The sequence below is a fragment of the Olea europaea genome, chromosome 5 (genome assembly GCF_002742605.1).
Source record: "Olea europaea var. sylvestris chromosome 5, O_europaea_v1, whole genome shotgun sequence".
NCBI lineage: Eukaryota > Viridiplantae > Streptophyta > Magnoliopsida > Lamiales > Oleaceae > Olea > Olea europaea.
The window spans coordinates 9529020-9538113 of record NC_036241.1 but is presented as its reverse complement, the minus strand read 5'-3'; positions in this window follow the sequence as shown (position 1 = coordinate 9538113).

Sequence of the window (9094 nt, the reverse complement as noted above, 5' to 3'; positions counted from 1 at the left end):
TTCCCATTTTGGATAAATCTTTCCATATTATGAATATTTCGAAGATTTACTTGTTCAACGACGTCTTGCGTGAGTTCTCCAAGTAATGCACGCATGGTTCGAGGACTCAACTCCGTCATTGGCTCGTAACGACTGTTACTACTCTGATTCTGTCCATCTGTTCGTGGAGAGGCATGCTGCTCCTCATATTGCTCGATCACAGACTGGATTCCTCCCTGACTTGCTGCTTCCTTATCGGATCTCTGAGGCATAATGTTTCACCTTTTGTATTTTCAACACCAAACACCACTGTCACACCGGGCGTGCCAAATTGTTTCGCGCGGGTTAGTCGCTAACAACTAAAAGGGATCAGACGATTGTGTAAGAGACAAGCCTCTTGAGACAAAGTCCCAAAAATGGGTGTTCTTTTATTGGCGATGACTTTACAATTGGAAATTAAAAACAAAATACCTCCAAGGGGCGCAAGCACACGAATTACTGAAAAAAATGTTTAAGTCTAAACTAAGGAAATTAAAATTACATATTCTCTATTTGAGAGTTTTTTATTCGGTCCTTTGCTCTATGTCTTTTCTCCCTTTTATACTTCATGGACGATCTCTTTGTGATCAACCGCCTAAAAACTGCTTGATCGTTCTACAACTGCCCACTTTCCTCGTAATGGCCAACTTGTCATGAAAACTGCCTTTTTAACTGCTGTCATTACTCTTCGTCGTTCAACCGCTTTCGATTGAATTCCTTGAATCGTGGAACGTGATAGGGCTGCTTTAATAACTGCTTTGATAACTGCACTTCTTGATAACCACAACGCTTTATATTTGTTAAGACTTTGGGCGACTTGAAAGTTTGGGCGCGAATAGAGTAACAGCTCTGGGCGACTGCATGGCACTCCATTCGCTCAAATTCTGGACGACTTGCAAACTTGAGCGATGGCGTTACCGCATTCTTGGGCCTCCCTATTTGGGCATTCATCTTGAATTGTTTGATTGGATTTCGTTCTTTGGGCTATCTGATTTGAGAATTCTCCAATTGAGCTTCATTCCTTGAGCCGTTCGATTTGAACTGAATTTTTATGTGTCAACAGGACTATAAATAAGTGCTGTTGAATTGATACACACACATTGAGAAGAAACAAATTAGTGGTTGCTGGAGAAGAAAAAAGAGGCAATTGGCGGCTGCTAGGCAGAGGAAAAATTAGGATTTGAGGCAGCCTTCTTCATTAAAAAGAAAAAAGACACAGCACAATTTATATATGTTTACATGCAAAAGGCGGCTGAAGTGGAATAAATAAATTGAGAGCAATTGCGGTTGATTTTTGGAGTTTGGAGTAAAAAATTTCAGCTGCTTATTGTTGAAATTACAGGAACAAAAGTTGGCAACTGGCTGGAGAAAATAACAAAAAAAAGGCAGCCTTGGGGACTGATTTTATGCATTCATTCAATAGGAATTGGACTCCAATTTGGAGTCAAACATTGCGGCTCCAAGGGGCTGTCATTATATATACATACACACAGAAACGGGAGCATCCTTAGAAAAAGCTTTGCAGCAGGATTAATTACACGCAGACATGGACAAGCTATTGCAAGAAAAAGACAGCAGATTCACGGTGAAAAAATTAATCACATTTCGTCAAATTTTGGTTACATTTTTAACTTTTGCGTGCTTAATTCTGATAATATGTGTGGCTAATTTTTTATTGTTAGGATGAACCTTATTATGAATTTTAGTTTTAATGATTAGATTGACGTTAGATTTGTTTGAATTTTTGGATGCATATTATATTTTAGTTTATTATTCAATTAACTGGTCATTAATTGAATTATTTGTGGATTTTATTCACTTCGAGAGAGATAATAAGATCATTAGCACATAGCGATAAATATTGTGAGGTTCAATAGAGGATAAAGATATATCTCTATGTTTCATATAGTTTTTATAAGATATTCTAGCTTATTTAATGCATTTATCATATTCGCATATTTCATCGGAAGATACGAAGGTCACATGAGGGGAATATATTTGATAATTATCGAGAGAGGTTTTTAATTAAAATAGAAACATTGACTAACAAACATGATTTCAAATTGTCAATTTAAATTGTTGAACTAGAAATGAATTAGTAAGGGAGATTCTACATCTTAGCAATACGTCTCGTAAAATTGATAAACTTTTTACATTGATTTCAAGTTAGTTAATAGATTTAATAGTGTTTACCTACAACTTGATTTTGCAATTCGATTAAGAATATTGTTAGCTTTAATTCGATCAAACACATAATCCTTATGAATTCGACACTCTACACACCACTTCATTACTTGTTCATGATCCCATTCATTTGCGGATAATCAAATGACCATTTGGTTCTTCAATATGCAAATAATCCACACAAATCTACATGTTTGAAATTTCTTACTTTTGATTGAAAACAAATTGTATAATTCATGATTATTCAATTAAAAAAAAATTAAAAGCTAATTTTTTTAATGCAACAGCTTAAATCAAGTTCACGAACGTGATTTCCACCTTGATTTAAATGCTGCTGATTTTTTATTTTTATTTTGTTCTAGTACATTTGAAATTTCATCTTTAGATTAATATTTGAGTTAGTATATATTAAATTTTAGAATTGTATAAATTATTATATATGAAATTAACTTTGGATCAATTCAAGTGATGCGGGCAAAATGTTTGTGAAATGTAAGTACAAATATGAGAATGAGAAAAATGACATTCCGAGTACTTTATTTCCTAAATAGGTCACAATCATCTCATTTGAATTCTTTTGGATCATTTGAGGAGATATGTATATGTGTTTATGAAAATTTAAATATGAATACGAATTCAAATATTGCTTTAAATTAAAAGTGAGATAATGTAATACTTTATTTGACATTCTCATATAAATTAATATGGTGGAATATTAAAGTAATATAATCTATCATTTTTTTATAAAAAAAAAAGGAAAAATCTCACACTATTTCATTTGTATTCTTTTTGCAGATATGGATAAGATTAACGTTTTCATTTATTATGAGGTAAATAGATCAAGATAACAAATGTAAAAGTGACAAAATAATTGAAAATATTCTCCAAATTAGAATGCACACACAACAATCTTCATTAAAACGTAATTGTCACTCTTTTTTTTAAAGTGATATACAATCCCACCAATAAAATAATTGGTGTATTTTTGTATTTACACATAAACAAAATTTGGTAACAATTTTATGAATTTCAAAGTGTATGTTACTTTTTTTGAAGTAGTTAAGGTATATTACATCTAAAAAGTAGTATGTTATGTATGTTATGTTTTTCATAAAAAAGTGATATATCATGTCCCTTTAAATTAATATTCCTTTGGTATAAAATCTCTATTTAGTAAAAAGAAAAAAGAAAGATTATTGAAAGAAGGTAATAGAAATTCGAAAAAGTGACAAAATAAATTTGTGGACTTTTTCGGACTTTCAGAGTTTTGAGCATAATTAATATGAAAATTTTTAATTGAGAAAATTACCCAAAATCATGCTTTTAAAATTTAATTATCACAAATTGTGTAATTAAGGGTTTTATGCAAAAAATCGGTATTAATTAAAATTTTCTCTCTTACTGAAATAATTTTTCTCTACCATCTCTCTCCCATCATTTCATTTTTACTGTTTATGGACTTTTGTTTCTTCCACTGCATCCTCAGCTTCTTTCCGTCTTTTCCTCCTGATTAGTTACGAATCCAAAATTGGATGTCAGCTAGGGTAGCCATTGACCATTAATCGTTGAATCGTCGATAGTCAATGATCTAATAACTACTAGCGAAGTTATTTATTAATATTTAATCAAATAATATTAAAAATTCTTCAATTTATTATTTACCATACAAATACTCCAATTTATCGATATAATTTCATATATCAAATATTCTCAAATTCCCAACTTTCATAAATCATAAACATCATCATTCAATACAAAATCCCCAATATTATCAAATTCACAAAATCTCCAATTCTCAAATTCACAAAAATCAAAATCCGTACAATTAACACTATAGGCTCACAATCATTTCCATAACTCGTAAAAATAATTCATAAAATATAAATCACAAATGATAATAATAAAAATGAACTAAACTTTAAAAGAACAAAAAAAAAAAAAAGGGGAGAGAGGGAGAAAGCAGACTCACTGATGCCTAACTCTCAACACTGAAGCAGTGGCAAAGCAGGAGGCCATTGGCGGAGAGGTTAGTTATCGTCGATGGGTGGAAGCAGGGCAAGGACTGGGGCTGCTGGTGCTGGGTATAAGACTTCAAGGGAGAGCATGAGGGATTGAAATTTTGTAGTAGACTGCACAAATTGACAATTGCTACTAGTTTTTCTTTGCAATTGAAAGAAGATTAGGCATAATGGTTGGGCCTCTTTATTTTTATTTTTATATTTTTTTAATGGGCCCAATAGCAAAAAAAGGCTCACAATCACAATTAAAAACCAAAAAGCCCAATAACTCATCTTCATTCTTCACCCTCCATTTTTTGAATATTTTCTGCAAACAACCATTCCCGATCGGTGATGGCGACTCCCATGAAGCCAGCACGTGCGGTCGTGCCTCTTCGCTTGGTGCTGGTTCCACCACTGCTCCCCATGCTAACAATAACGTCTGATAAATATAATTCCTTCTATTTTTTTAGTGTGATGTTTAGGATTGCATTGCTGCCATGCATCTTGAATGCCACTGTAAGCTTTGGCAATATCAAATGTTCAGAGCCAAAAGTTTGAACCACACTAATTTGGGTCCTTGATCTTTTTCATGCACTTACCCTACAATCATTGTCTCACTCTATAATGATTCTTCTTCTCAACTGCAAAATTCTCTTGTACGAATGCCAACAAGTTTGATTGAGTTAAAACAGAGAAGCCAATCCAGTAGAATTTTTTCACCTTTGACAATGGAGGCTCCTCACAATCAATGATTGTGACAACAGTGACTTGAGGTCTATAATTGGAGGATTAAATTGATTTTCTTCCCAATCAATGAAACTCAAGATTTGAAAAACTTACTAAATTTCGGTAGTTTTGAGGTGGTAGTGGTGGTGGTGAATATGAATTGAGGTCAAATGGTAGTGAATTGGAGGACTCTAACTCAGGTCAGGGCGTTTTTGTTCAATTTATCAACCTAAATATCGGTCGAGATTTAGGCCTATTTGGCTTTCTGTTTTAGGTTGCAATGGTGATGGGTTGTGGTGTTGGTCTGCGATGTGTGAGAATTTGTTTGTGGTGATCATTTATGATCAAAGCTGTATTAATTGTGATCAAGTCCATCTTTATTGTAATTATTGATGACTAGATCTATCTTAATGTGATTGTATGTGACCAAATTAATAATAACTTGATCACATATTATCACAATTAAGACTGAACTGGTCACAAACAATCACAATGAAAACAAACATGGTTAAGGATTACACATGTTCGATAAAAAAAAAATAATAGCTTACATAGACATGATTACAAACAATAACAGTTTACACAGATTTTGTCACAAAGAGTCATTGTGATAATTAGTAAATAAGAAATTGATCCGAGCTGGAATTCACATATATCCCATCTTTGTTGTAGCATAGAAGTCATCAGTGTCATTTGAATCAGGTAAAGAAAAAATTATCAATGTCAAGTTGATGGCGATAGAATCAGGGTCGGGCACTTGTTGCTTTAAAAGAGATGAAGAAGTATTTTGTGGATTACGTGTGATAATCTGGCCGCTGTGAGGGTTTTGGGAGAGATAGGATGGAGATTGGCAACGAAAGTGGAGAACAGAGTAATTAGAGAAGGTGATTATGGATGGAGAAATGGAGAAATTGGGTGGCCATGGTAACAACGAATTTGGGATTAGATGATAAATGGATAGACAAATGATAGATACATAGCCCTTATTTGATCCCCATTTTGGAGAAAATAATACATTTTTTATAACGGGGAAATCCGTAGCCGCTACTTTTCATGTGCTTACTAGGAAAATTCCCGGGCTAACGTAATAGCCTGCAAGCCACACCGGTTAGGTAAACCTCACTAGGCAAAAAAAATAATTTATTTTTTTAATAGTAGATTGATGGAGAATGTGTGATTAAAAATTAAAAAACAATTTTGAATTTGAGTGTAACATGTACTAGGAAATTTCAGTTGGAGAAAATAATCCCGAACCATACATTTCAAGATTAATTTTAAAAAACATGGGGATTAAATTTTATTTTATAAATCAAGCGATAATTAGATTTTAATAATTATAATTAATAAAAATTTAATTAAAACTAAGTTATGTACCTGCCACCCATCCTATTCATTATAAACGTCTAAAAATATTTTCTCACCCAACTCATTCTCTCTCGTCTCCTCTTACCCACATACCGGTTATTGATCCAAATACCATGAACTGCTAAAAATGGAGGCTATCATTCGTCGACGAAATAGAAATTTCTGTGTGGTAGTCCAGCATCGCTACATTTTCCAAAGAGTTGTTCCCAATAGGAGCTATTTGCCCCAACGACGACGAGAGGTTATGGAGGTGGTGCTGCGTAGTGAGAGGCTATGGGTGTGGGGTTGCACAGCATAGATGATTGTTGCGCAGTCACTGTGCGAGTGACAGCACAAGCACAACGCGATGGTGATCTCGTTGAGTGCGACGACATGAAGCTATGTGGTGGTGCTGGGCAGTGCAGGTGAGTGTCACATAGTTGACATGCGTGGGCAATGTAGGCGACGACACTCTCACCTTTAACAGCATTGTACCGACATAGCTACGGGATGGTGCAATAATAGCGATTTGCTGCTACTGCAAATAGCAAAATCTATCTCTATTGGTGGTTTTTTATTTGATCTGGGTGGTTTGTGCTGTGGGTGGATTGTTGGTGAGTGATTTTTTTATTAGATTTGTTGTTTAGCTGGAGTTTTGGGATGATTGTTGATATTTTCAAATGGTGGCGTTGATTTTTCGTTCTATGGATGGTTTTCTAATCTGTGGTACGTTGGCGGTTTTGTTGGTGATGGTGTAGGTGATGATGGTTCTGTTGCTAGTGGTTCATGTAGTCATGGTGAGGTTGTGCGCATTTGGTTCTTGAAGTTGTTGGGAGTGGTGGCGGCGGCGACGGCGACGAAAGTCAGGTGTGACTAAGTCTATCTTCATTGTGATTTTCTGTGACTAGATATATATTAACCGTGACAAATTAGACTGGTACGGACACCGACAGTCACACTAAAGATAAAGTTGGTTACAAATTAGTCACTGATAACACAGGTCAGTAAATTAGTAAAGTAGGAGGTGAAAGTGGTGGATTGTGGTACTGGTTTGTAGTATGTGAAGATTTGTTTGTGGTGACTCTTTGTGGTCAAGTATGTATTTATTTTGAAAGTTGTGACCAATTTTGTGCTGATTGTGACCGATTGTGACTTGATCACATATGGTCACTGTTAATATTGACTTAGTCACAGACTATTACTTTGAATACAAATTTGATCACATTAGTTACATTGAATACAAATTTGGTTACAATTAGTCATGTATAATACATGTCAGCAACATAGTTATATACAATGATTGGGAATTTTCTAAATAGGTTGGTAGGGTGCGGAAATGGGGTAAGATATGATGGTTCAATGAAGTGGGATGTAATTTCCAGTTTTTATTTTTGGAATTTTTTTGAGAGGTGGAGGTGGGGAGTGGGGTAGGAGGTTTCATGGGGTGGGGTATGATTTCCAAAAAGAGTTTTTAAGTTTTGAAAATTTTTTAGGGGGTGGGGATAATTAGTTTCAATTAATTATATATTCTATATATTATTAATTAGAATTAACACTTGAATTTTGAAATAATTTGACAAGTTTGTTAGTTTTAAAATGTGATTTTTATGCGTAGGAGTTATGTATTGTTTCCTTTCAGTTTATAGTTGTCGATTATAATGGTTGTACCAGGGGTGCCAAGGGGGTGCATGATTCTATAGTTGCTGATGTCCAGAACAGTAAACTTGGGCCTGGTAATGGATTACCCAAGCAAAATTCACAGAAATAACACTACTTTTGCTTCCATATTTGCATTAAACAGAACATTTTATTGAGAATTTATGTCCAACTAAGGGAGAGGAGGATACTGTTTTATCTTTTGCATCACCTTTTATTAGTAATTTTGAATATTAACACCATTTTTCACGAGTCCCATTAATAAATAGCCAAATATGATCCTCTAAATAAAATGCTTAAGCTTGCACGGAATGGGAATAGAAACAGTAGATAGAAAACTTTATAAGAGAATTTGAAATGGAACAAAAAATATAAATGGCTAAACAAACAACTCTTTTCCCCTTTATATCAACAATGAGAGTTACAGCTCGGTATACAACCCCCTTATATGGGGCAAGGCCTACGCATTAAATTGGGCGTGGGCATTTTCTCTCATGTGAGGGAAGTGTACAAGGGGTGAAATCCTTATTGAAAAGGAAATGCAGCTAGTAATTGAGGAGTTAAAACCAACAATTTAATTCATTTCAATTGGATCGTGGAACTTTAAATTAGTTTCGATTTAATCATTAACTTCAATTTTGTTTCAATTTGTTTACTGAACTTCAATTTTAATTTAAAGTTCACCAACCACTCCTAGTCCTCCAAATATTAATGAAGATTGCTTAATCGATAACTATAATGCATCAGTTTTTCGTATAATCATTGTGTAGTATGATGACTTTCAGCAGCATCACAAATGTTTTAACATTAAAAAAATAAAAATTTTCATATAGAAACATTATCATAAATTTCATTTTACTATTTTTCATTTCCATAGTGTTAGGCGATTATGTGAAAGATCAATTGTGATATGCTTTTCAATTAGTAATTTCAATCAATGGACAACAGGTGATGAAATGAGATCGAGAGGTAGAATTTGAAGCTAAATTGAAGCTCAATGACCCTATCGAGATAAATTAAGATTTAACAACTCAATCGAGATTTTTTTGAAAGTCTAGTGATTGGGAATAAAATTTACCCCACTAAATGCAATAGGGCAAAAATTGAAGCCCCTTTAGAAAAACATTGTTGGGTGTATCATATATGGGACAGGGCGAACGAAATTG